This window comes from Rattus norvegicus, chromosome 18 (assembly GCF_021556685.1).
Source record: "Rattus norvegicus strain SHRSP/BbbUtx chromosome 18, alternate assembly SHRSP_T2T, whole genome shotgun sequence".
Taxonomy (NCBI): Eukaryota; Metazoa; Chordata; class Mammalia; order Rodentia; family Muridae; genus Rattus; species Rattus norvegicus.
The window spans coordinates 20,774,786-20,787,795 of NC_141551.1; positions in this window are offsets into that span (position 1 = coordinate 20,774,786).

Below are 13,010 nucleotides of genomic sequence, written 5' to 3' on the forward strand. Positions count from 1 at the left end.
CGATACTGCCAGCTGATTGCTACAGTGGGCTGTCTTAAAACTTCTACTTCCTGGGAAATTTTTATCTCCAATTTCTTTCCATTCTGGTCTGCATCAGATCTAAGCCAACTATAGCCAGAGAAGGGCCAGACAGTCATTATATCCCTGTGTGTAGAATCGGCCAAGCCACTTTGTATGCTAACCTACCATGCCTTCATGCTGCTCACTCAGGACTGCAGAGGCTACCTGCAATGGCAGGGAGAGAGATCTCCTCATATGCATATAACACTCTTCCTGACATGCACAATGTTTTTATCAGCCTCTCTATATGTCTAACTACTATCTCTTTACATAGACATGCTTCTGTAAATATATTACATTCTGGGATACAGCATGTGCCTTCCTACCATCTTTGCTAAGGGTGGGAGAAAAGGCAGAACTACAGTTTCTGCATCATTTTAGTCTAGGGAAGTCATAAGACTGACTGAAGCTTCAGTGCCACTTTGGTTGAAGACAGTCACATAACTGTCCACCGGTTTTGTAGAAAGTCCACATTTCACTGCCCACTTGCTTGAGAACATCCTGACTTAAAAAAGTCTCCGACACCCCACTTAAGGGCGCACCCCATCTGAAGACACCAAAAGTCTACACTATTGCTGATGCCAAGAAGTACTTGTTGACAGGAGCCTGGTAGAGCTGTTCTCTGAGAAGTCACCCCAGCACCTGACCAATACAGATGCAGATACTCACGGCCAAACATTGGACTGAGCCTCAGGGACCCCAGTGGAAGAGCTAGGGGAAGGACTAAAGGAGCTGAAGGGGATTGAAACCCAATAGGATGAACAATATCAACTAACTAGACCCCCCCCCCGAGATCTGAGGGACTAAACCACCAATCAAAGAATATACATAGCTCCAGAAATATATATAGCATTAGATGGCTTTATCTGACATCAATTGGAGGGGAGGCCCTTGGTCCTGTGAAGACTTGATACGCCAGCATAGGGGGATGCTAAAGCAGTGAGGCAAGAGTGAGTGAGTGGTTGGAGGCGCACCCTCATACAAAAAGGAAGAGAACAGAGGACTTGGGATGGGGAAGGTTGTGGAAGGGAGTATTATTTGAAATATAAATGAATAAAATGATTAATAAAAATTTTTAAAAGTTTCCAATGCACTTTTCAATTGAGGTAAGTTTTCATATCCTTTCTATCCTGCCTCAGTAAATTTTAATTTTAGTATTACTTTAAAGGTTTACAACATTACAAAATTAAATATCACTGCCTTAAAAGATGGCCAGCATTGTTTTTTGCAACCAGTATTAAGATACAATACACTCTTCTGTTTACTAAATGCAATCTAAAGCAAATAATTTAAAACAGACACAAATTGTCTAACTCAGATGTGCTAAATAGATATTAGCTCTCCATCTTGCCAGAGATCAGCTAAATATATCATTAAATGTTTAAGCTTACTATAACAGATAGAGACTCCCAGATCCAGTTCATAACAATGACTTTTCCTCAAGTCTTCAACAAGTTGTGGACACAACAACAAAGGGCTCTATCTCAATTCTGGTATGATAACCACTAAGAAAGATTGTGCCATTGCCTTGTCCACTGTCGGGGCTCAGCCCAAACTGTGGACAGAGGACACCTGGAAAATTAAATGTCTCATATTTAATGCCAAGGTGAGTCATTTCTCCCAAGATCTTCCTCTTTAGGGAAAAATGAAACAAAACAAAAGCTTCTTGTCTTTTGGGTCTGATGACCAGGCTGCCTTTATCCAAGTTACAATGGAGTCAACAGGGACCTGGGAGAACTGTTTACATAGTGAACTGTTTACATAGTGAACTAATTACATAGTGAACTGTTTACATAGTGAACTAATTACATAGTGAACTGTTTGCATAGTGAACTGTTTACATAGTGAACTGTTTACATAGTGAACTGTTTTCATAGTGAACTTTTACATAGTGAACTATAGACTAACCTCTGCCATTTTAACTAATATATGACATCTAGGTTGTAATTATTCCTCCCCAATTTCTAATTACATTGACAGCTATCCTAGCTACAGCTTAACATCTAGAAAACGTACAACTAGCTCCCTACGCCAAGGTACTTTACCACCAAACTAACACAATCAATTCTTTAACTAGTGAAGACTACCAGATCTCTTATCAAAAAGACAGACATGTTTGCCTGGCTTGAAGGCTTCATAATAAAAAACTTTACAAGTTTAGATGGAACCCTCTGCTTTTTATATAAACAAAACAAAAACAAAGTAAAAGCTAAAACAAAAACAAAAAAACAAAAACAAAAGCAACATCAAAAAAGAAACAGTTTACAGTGACTATTCCCCAATGATCCAACCTATGTCTCCTGATAAATAATTAAATAAAATCCTTACGTATTAAGGACCTAAGCAAAGTTCTAGAAAGATGTTTTAAACCTGGAAATTTTAAGATATGAAAGTTAGAGGATATACAAACTTAAATGGTAATAAAAAGTGATTTAAGGTAGAAAATACTTCAAATTTCTTCCCCTTGCTGTGGCATTGTTTTTTATATTGAGACTTTAAAAGTTCAAAATACTAACATTTATCAGTGGAGGTCTGATTAATTAGCCTAATTCTAATAAAACATTCTACTATATGATCTACTTTCCTAACCACAAGTTCAAATTTTAAGTTTGCTTTTGTTGTCTTTTAACTATAAACTTAAGATGTTTCTCATATTAAATCTATATAATCAACTATCATTCACAAAGGCAAATTTTTGAGTCTCCTTTGATTTTCTTTTAAATGTAAACTTAAAAATGCTTCTCAAAATGGTAAGTTAATATGCATTCAGTCTTCTAGAAAGAGGGGAATCCCTCTTGCTCCTCTTGATCTTTGAAAGATTTTGTCTTCCCTAAGCTCATCTTAGAAACTGCTCATACTTTTAAGAAATGTATCTCTCTTGTAAGCTTGCAAGCTCCAGAAAACCCACTCAGATTTATGTCTCATGGGCCAAATAGACTCTGTCCAGATAAACACACTTGCCAATCAGTAGCCTTAACTCCTCCCTGTTGCCTTTTCCAGAGGTTGGGATCCCTCCCCTGTTCCCTGGCTTTGGAACTCCCCACACCTCTACCACCAAGTCCAAAGGGTTCCACATGTACCCCTAAGAAACTCTTCTCCTCCTAAACTTACTTACCTTTGTTTTATGTCATATAAGCCAGAAAACACCAAACCCTCTTAAGACTTGACCAACACATCCCCATCCCCATTTTCTTTCTTAGGTTTCCCAGAGACATGTTGCCCCAAAGTCAGCAGGAGCAGCTAGAGATCACGATGACCCCATTTCACCTTTCTAGTTTCTCATTTTTTAATTACATTAAAATTGGAAGAGTGTTAGCACTTCTTATAGGCTCCCTCAAACAGTTACATAGCAATAGACAGGAAGGAGCCTGGCTTTATAACGGGACTATTTGGCCTCCTTCTCTGTCTCTGTCTCTGTCTCTGTCTCTCTCTGTCTCTCTCTGTCTCTCTCTCTCTCTCTCTCTCTCTCTCTCTCTCTCTCTCTCCCTCTCTCTCTCTCTCTTGTCCCACCTTCACCCTTCCTTCCTCTTTATTCTCTCTTCACATTTTCTCAGCCATCGTCTTCTAGTCTTTTTCTCTTCTTTCTCTTTCCATTTTTCTCTAACCCCTTTCTTTCTCTGTCTCCACTCCCTTTTCACCTCCTTGGTATACCTCCAAATAAAATTCATTGTGTACTAGACCCATTGTATTTATATGATTGATTCCCTAGGTGTGGCTGTATACTAAGGGACCCCCTTTCAATGCATCATGTTACTGTGGTATGAAACATATAAAAAGAGTTTAGGATAGAGCCAAATTATCAGGTTTGGGACTAAACCTGGTTCAAGTCTAATTTAATGGCAAACTAAAATGAATTCTCTCTCTGTCTCTCTGTCTCTGTCTATCTGACTCTCTGTCTCCCTCTCCTTCTTCTTCTCTCCTTTCCCCCTCTCTCCTTAGAATCTCATGCCGTGTAGTGTGGTCTCTATCTTGCTCTGTGTATCAAATAATGTCATTGACATCCTAGCCACTCATATTTAGAACAGGAATTTCAGCATATACAGCCTCTCAATGCATAAACCTTGACCTTAATTTTTTTGAAGACAGGGAGGGCAGAAGGAAAGCAGGAAGACATTTGGAACACTCTCAGCTCTAATCAAACTCAGAAATGGAAGCCTCCACAGAGGTAGACATCACTCAGCGCATCCCGTACTGTGGGCTGCTTTCTGTGTTAAACATAGAGATGAGGCAAAATTGATCTTGTGAGCTTATTAGTGAAAAGATGTACCATTAGCACCAATGTGCAAAGCATCATCAGAGACTGTTATCAATATGATTCTGTCCAATCACATATTCAGGAAGGTTTATGGGTTTAACAAGATGTTTAAGTGATCAATTATAATTTGGGTAGAGCTACAATATTATTAAGAGTTGTCTTACTTAGGGTTACCTTGGTTATAATGAAAGACTAAAAACAACTTGGGGACTAAATGGTTTATTTTGTTTAAATTTCCTCACTATTATTCATTTAGTGGAGAAAGTGAGGACATGATCTAAGTAGGACAGAAACCCATAGGCAGGCGTGGATCCAGAGTTCCTGAAGAATGCTGCTCACTAGCTCGTACATTCCAATATCTTTTAAAGCCAAGATCATCAATCCCCAATCACAATGGCCTCTACGACACCAATCCCTAATCAAGAAAGTGTCCAAGAGGTTTGACAATAGTACAGTCTTAAGAAGGCCTTTTCTTAATTGAGTTTTTTCTCCTATCAGAAGACTCTAGCTTGTGTCACACTGACATAACACATAACCAGGCCAAGAGATTTATACATTCAACTCTAAAGTGATTGGTTATGGAAACACTGAATGGGCCTACCAGGATCCAGTTGAAAAGAAAAATAATTTATAATCTCAGAGCTTATAATTAGTAGGTGGCCAGTAAGCATCCTCATCCTAATCAGCTGCACTCTTGTTAGAAGTATACACTTTTCAAGACTTATTTTAAAAATTTATTTATTTGTGTGTGTGTGTGTAGTGTGTGTGTGTGTGTGTGTGTGTGTGTGTGTGAACTCACAAATGTGTGACAGAGAGAGGGGGAGTGTTACTGTAGAAGCAATATTAGAACACTGGATCCTCTGGAGCTATAGTTATAGATGGTTGTGAGCTCTCTGACCTAGGGGCTTAGAACTAAATGTGAGACATCTGAAAAAGATGTGCATGCTCTATTTTTTAAAGAGGGAGAAATGAAAACAAATGAAATGATAGTGCCCAGAAAAGGTGCATGCTCTACTCATTTCCTGATCACTACCTCTTACTGGTTTACTGGCAGGATTCTAGAAGTTCTGCTGGCCAAAACTTCACACATATTGACTAATTTTTCTGTCTATTATTACATGTTTAACTCAACTTGCCTCTTAGAGATAATTAATACTTTCCCCTCACCTGAAATTCTAATGGCTGGGGTTTTCGTGAATAAAAAGGATGTCTTGGGGTTGGGGATTTAGCTCAGCGGTAGAGCGCTTGCCTAGCGAGCACAAGGCCCTGGGTTCGGTCCCCAGCTCCAAAAAAAAGAAAAAGAAAAAAAAAGGATGTCTTTTTTTTAACAAATAAAAATAGCTACGGCTTTATTAGGGACAGGGACATTTGGAGAGCCATATTCTATCTAATTAGTCTCTGATACCTCCCCAATATCCATACTCCCTAGACCCTTCTTGTTCATAGACAAAACCCTTTTGACAAACACAACCTAAAACAATGACATCTTCATTCAGATAGATATATAAATAGATGACACATAGATTATATGTAGATGGCACAGAGATTAATGTATAGCTGGAACATAAATACATGACAGATACATGATAGATAATTAGATGATAGTAGGTGGTAGTTAGATAGGTGACAGATATCTTAAAATATATAGAATGATAAATAATAGTCATAGTTACATACTAAATATAGCTTATAGAACATAGATAAATGAATAAATATGGTTGATATATAGATAATATATTGAGGATATAATATTGCTTACAGCAACTTTAACCAAATCGTTTGTTAGCTAAGCTCTGAGTAACTTTCAAAATTGCACCAGGTTCTAAAGAAAATTAGTGCACATAATGACTTATTTTAGTGATAAGCTAATATGTTGGTTTATAAGATAGTTTATGATTTATTTAAAAAATAATTTAATACAATACATTTTTGATCAAGTTTTTCCCCTTCCCCAATTCCTTCCAATTTCTCTGAATTTCCTATTACGCTCAAAGTTTTGTTCATTCACTCCCACTTTTTCTTCCCTCTGGCCCTCCTCTTCCTACTCTTTCCCTACAACAAATAAACAAGATCTTAAATAAATAAAAAGCAAGAAACATCCACAATGCCTACAAAAAGCTTCCCACAAATATAAAATCAACATAAAGGAGCAAAGATCCAGGTAGAAAAAAAACCACCCAAATAAAGTGAAATAAAACAAAGACTACAAAAATACTACTGAGTTTATTTTGTATTGTCCAGCTATTCCTGGGCATGAGGTCTACCCTGAACTATGGTTATTATACCCATATTATACCCATATAATACCCATATGAGGCTTCACTGGAGAAAACTCTCCCTTGCCAGCAGGTATTTCTTGCAGATAACTTCTGGGCGAGTGCTAGTAGCCTGTGTCCACTCCCTCCTCTCTGCTCTGAGATCCTATCAGTCTTGAAGCAGTGTCGCCTTTATGAATGCTGTTATCGACTCTGTGAGTTCATATGTGCATCGGTCCCACTGTATCTGGAAGACATGTTTTCCTTGGTGTTATCCATTAATGTTGATACATTTCTATCATAATCACTCAAGCAAACCTTTCTCTTTAAACCTATGTGTGCATGAACTGGAGAATGAGCATTTGTGTGAGTGTAGGCTCTGGGTAAACATGAAGAGTAGTTTAATATCCCCATTTCGTTCTTGAATTATTGAGGACACAGTGTGAGCGAGTAGACCACACATTATAACTGTGACGTACTGCTGTTCTATAAACTCCAATGTCACCCATTATCTGCACTTTGTCCTTTGACCATTGGTTTGGTGCATTGTATGACACTTCAAAGAGCAGTCTTGCATATTGATCCTGGTCACTATCTATGGAAGAAGGAAAGCTTTCCCTTAAAGATATGTAAATTCCCTTCTCAGCCTTTTGGCTAAGATCAAGTGAAGACATGTAAATTCTAGGAGCAATAATGTTGGAAAGCAGAAGACAAGGCTTCTCAGGAAATACTTGTCATTTTACCTGCAAAATTCTGGGCTCAAGTTTTAAAATAGCATGGCTTGAAAATGTATAAATGGGATCACTTGTTACTATGTGAAGATTTACAATTTTTCTTTTAGCAAGCCACTTTTCTCACAGGGGAGCAAATGTGGTCATTTCAACCTATAAAAGGAAAAGTAAAATATGTAAGTTGAGGAGAAAAAGAAAAGATGAAGCAAAGAAAGAATAAATAAAAAGAAAACAAAAGAAAAGAAACGAAAAGAGGCTGGTCCATGTTTCTTACAAGAAAATGTTCTCTTTGATGCATTATCAATAACATACACTCTCTAGGCCTCTCTTTTGGAGAAGAAAATCATGATAGTTCTGCATTTAATTTTCCTGTCTTTTCTAAAGTCTATCCCTAAATGGTTCATCTTTTTCATTATGTAATGCACATTGATCAATTGCAATCACTCTTCTTGCTGGGGGTTTGACCCTGCAAAATCCACCATGACATCTTCAAAAGATACTGACTTGATTGAGTTCCCATAGTTCCAGACTTCTCAGATGACATTGGTTTTAATGATCCCTATTTACTGACTTGTACCATGCTTACTTTAAATATATCAACTTTTGGAGTATTTTATACATCACCAGAACCACTGGACCTCAAGATAATAGAGACCAGAAAAGTTTGAAGACAGCCATGTGCTTCGTGGACTTTGACACTGGGCAACTTTTCAGTTAGCTCTCCTAATAGAAAATTGCTACAATCTCAGCCCACATCATTTTTAATGAATCCCTTACATATATCTAAAAATTACTTTCTTCTCTAATTATAATCACTTCTTGTATAATTATTACATAGTAGGATTTTAATGTAATTTTTACCATCGTTTTGTCTTACACATCCACAATCTATATGCTCAGGTGTCTATTATGGAATGCCCATAGGTATTCACTACCAGATTTGGGTTTTCAGAATTTCAGAAGAACGACTTGGTTGTATGTGTTTTGACAGCTCCAAATGACTCTTATCCAGAATACCATATTGTTCCTTATATTATGATTGGGATTGCTGGGGAACCGTGTCTCCTTTTATCACTGATGGACACTTAAAGACTCTTTGTTTTCATTCAACAATTTCTATTTTCATACTCCTCGCTATTTCTATTTGCATTTTATTTTATTATTTGCATTCTTTGTAGAATCAGATAATTAGTGCAAAAATCTTCAAGGTTTCCACTTTCTTGCATGTTTGTCCATTTTGTAAATATATATCCTTTGTGATTATCTCCTTAATTATTGCTTTGACCAAATAAACTTTGACTTTGTTCCAAGTAGTATTTTAGTTCCTATATTTACTCTCAGAATTTTATTCTTCCTCTGCTCTTCAACATTCTCCTTATGTTGGACTGAGCATGACGTAATTGAAATCCTTGTGATCTGTCAAACTACGTTTTACCTAAGATTTAGGTTCATGCTGAAAAGAAAGTACATATTTAGTCTTACATCAGATCTATTTTTTCTGTTAATTTCTAATTTTAATGGGCAGATTTTAAATTTTAAGTAGTTTATGGCCTTTTGCTTTTTATATTTTTTTTCATGCTAAAATTCTTTATTAACTTGATTATTTCTTATATACATTTCGAGTCTTATTCCCTTTCCCGGTTTCCAGGCAAACATCCCCCTCCCCCCTCCCCTTCCTTATGGGTGTTCTCCTCCCCATCCTCCCCCCATTGCCGCCCTCCCTCCAACAATCTAGTTCACTGGGGGTTCAGTCTTAGCAGGACCAAGGGCTTCCCCTTCCACTGGTGCTCTTACTAGGATATTCATTGCTACCTATGAGGTCAGAGTCCAGGGTCAGTCCATGTATAGTCTTTAGGTAGTGACTTAGTCCCTGGAAGCTCTGGTTGCTTGGGCTTTTTATAACTAATATACCAAAACTCTTTTATCTGATGAGTAAATAAGCCTAAAGTTAATGTAATTTGTGCATTCATGCATACAAAATATAAGCATGATCATTTAAGCTATACATGCTCTTTAAAAACATGTTTTTTCCAGTAATTCATTTTGTGTTATTTTGGGAATGCTAATTCTATGCTTTAATAAAAATATTAGACACTGTATACTTAATTTTCTTCTATTCCTTTTGTCCTTCACATAATGAACAGGTAGGCTGACTTAGAAATTAATCCCGTCTAGTTACTTATTTGACTTTGGATTTAGTTCTTGTAACTGTTATAACAAATTACCTATAACAATGTAAATTTATTTTATTCAGTTCCCATACCCAACCTGCTGTTCCCTTGGAGTTGAGTCATCTATAACCTCTAACTCCTACAATCTCTCTGCCTCCCGTTTGGCATAGACCCATGGGCCTGAAGGGGAAGGTTGTGATGAAGAAATTTCATTTAGGGTTGAGTGTTCTAAAATCTCTCACTCTCTGTACATTGTCCAGCTGTGAGCCTCTTTGTTAATTAGCATGTTGTCTTACTGATTTCCTCTTTTACTTTTAAGATTGTCTGCTTTGATTTTCAGGCTTTTTGCTTGTTGTTTGACATGTTTTCTGTTTTGTTTTCAGAAAGACAGGGAGAGGAAGAACATGAATTGGGAGAACATGACTTGTAGGGAGGGAAGGAGGCTCTAAGAAGAGTTGAGGGAAAAGAAAGAATAAAATAACTACGTTATTAACTTACTAAGGAAATTAGATTGCTATAAACCACCAGACGCTTATTTGTATGTGTGTGTGTGTGTGTGTGCGTGTGTGTGTGTGTGTGTGTGTGTGTGTGTGTGTGTGTGTGTGTGTGGAGTGTGCTAGTCTTTTTTCTTTTTCTTTTCTTTTCTTTTTTTTTTTTTGTGGTCAGTGCCTAAGCATTGCTGGCCTTGGGCACTCACAAGATCTCACAGGAAAGAAGGACTTCCATACAGATGCAGGTGATGAAACTATACTCTAGATTGAGTGACAGGGCCTGTTTCAAAGACACCTTTCAACATGTTTGCCTGACTTATGACATTCTTCTTCCTGGAAGCCACCAGTGAGTAATATACTCTTCCATAGTTAATGTCTCTGTCCTCCACTGCTGTTTCTCTTTCTTCCTTCTAGAAGTTACCCAAAGTTGTCAGCTTTGAAGAAACTGTTAGATTTACTATAATGTCTTATTTACATTTTCAAAACTTTTTATACTTTAAAAGGCTCTAATGATGACCACATACATTTCTTTGGATGATCGAATCTCATCATGTTGACCACAAGTGTCATCCAAACGTCTGTAGCTGTATTACTCTATTATCAGTTCTTTGTGTGTTCTACAACTCAGATGTTTCAGGGAGTTACCTGATTACAAATACCCATGAAATCTTGAACTCAAATCCATTATGTCTATAACCAGTGTGCTAGCTACGTGAGGCAATATCATTTTCTAAATGAGATAATTCCCTTAGTAATCCAAGGCATGACAAAGTTAGGTCCCTTTGTTATCAGCCACTCCTCAGTTTACCTGGTAGAAAAGACTGCAAGAGGCTAAGATGGTTGAAATGAAAATGGTATCTCCTGCCAGTTTTCCAGCCTGTGTAAAAGTTGGCATAAACTTAAAACTTAAACAAGGAATAGATCCTGTGAACATGTTTTAATCTTGTGTTTTAGAGCTGTTGAATTTTCTTCATGACAAAATAGTCTACATGTTTATTTGTACAAAATGCTTCCATTCTTAGGCCTGTTACATGTAAGTCACATGATGGGAAAATAATTTATATCAACTCATCACCCTCTGTAATGTTCTTTCATTATGTAATTTACTGGATAGATATACAGAATGTTGTATAATAAACTTAAGCTGATATCTTTTCCTCATTTTTAATGGTACAAACTGTGAGATTCCTTCATTAAACATAATAGTTTAGGCAAATAGCACGTTGTCATTACAAGTTTGTTAGTTACTTTTGCAGGGCTGTGAACAAAATACTTGAGAGCACCACTAAAAAGAGCAAAGAGAGATTTTGGCTTTTTCAGGTTTCTTACCCCCTATGCTGGTATAGAATGTGACAGTGCTAGGAAACTCAGCAGGAGGGTGCTCCCCTCATGGGACACAAAAGGCAGAGGGCTGAAGCAACCCAGAGAGATAAACCTTCTAATATGCCCCCCAGTGACTCAGATCCCCCAACCCAGATCAATTTATTAAAGTTTCTGGAATGCATAAAAATAGCACCTCTACCACAGGACTAATTCAATAGAGGAGACTTCCAGGAACATTGTTCTCAAGCAATGACTAGTTTTTTTTATTTTTTTTTAATTTCATTGTGTTTTAGAGTCATATAATATGTATATTTTGTTATACATACTATCATAATAAATTATATTAATAAAATTTTCTTCTGGTTTTCAAGATTAAAATGTATTTGGTCATGTATATTTTCTCGAGCGATTAGATTATTTGACACTATTTTATTTATGTACCTTGCATCTATCATGAAGGCTTTCAGAGTGTCTATCCTAGCAGTATTTGCTATCACTTAATCTAAGTCATGAGCTTACTGTGACTTACATGAAAAATATGGAAAAATAGTTTATCTATATGTTAGCTCTGGAAAAGGTTGAATCTCCTGAAATTTGTATAATTTATGAAAAATTCATAACATTATCAGTTATAGAAAGAAATACTGTTGCTCTAATGCATCACCCCAGGAAAAAAAGCAGGCACTGCCAGATAATGTAAGACAAAATTTTCTGTTATCTTTGACCCTAGAATCTCATTAGTTGAAGATTTTTATTATTTATGTTGTGGAAAAAACTGAGACTTAAGATCTTTACATAGTCAAAATATATGTCCTTCCCTATCACCTTTATTGACTAATGCTTGCATTTTTATTTTAGACAAAGCACATAGTCCTCTCGACCACTGTACATGACACATGTCCTTGGTTTGGAAGCATGTGATTTCCTATGATACAAACCCTATGAGAATCTTTTGTGTGTACTTGTATGTATGTTGTGTATGTGTGCATGCGTGACTGTGTGTGTGTGTGTGTGTGTGTGTGTGTGTGTGTATGTGTTTTCCTGGATGTGGAAGCACAGACATGTTTATATGAATGTGTGGAAGACCAGTGTTCCCAATCTGGTGTCTTCCAAGATGATTTTCTACTTTGTTTTCTGGAAAAAGAATCTCTTGGACCCAAAGCTTGCCTATTCACCTAATCTTGGCTACCCAGATGACTTTAGAGTTGCCCTGTCTCTGTTTCCTAAGCTACCATGCCTAGCCAGAAATTATTTATATTCATGTGTAATTGTGTATGATTTCAATAGAACTAGTATGTATGAAGTACTACTTAGTGGGGTATTTCCACATCGCTTTGCTTCTGTAAGTCAGTACTACCAGGTTTTGGAAATTACAGTTTTCCATCCCCTCTGTGAGGCACTTCTTACATAAGGTAACTTTGTGCCGATTCCTCAGCTCATCTCTGCCATTTTCCTCAGCTAAACTTGTTAAAACATAAGACATTGCACAGAGATTAGCAAATAAAAGACTTGAACTATATCTGGATGGAATTCATTCAGATCATCTAGATCATATCTATCTCGGGTCCCCCCTTTCCATGGTTTGAATAAGGAGATCATTACAGGAGCACTGAACTTTAAAGCGTGTGCTTCAGGACCCTGACTACGAGGTGAACACGCCGCTCTGCTTTCTCACTCATCACCAGCTTTAGGCAAAGGCATCTGAGCAGTTCCTAAGCTGCATC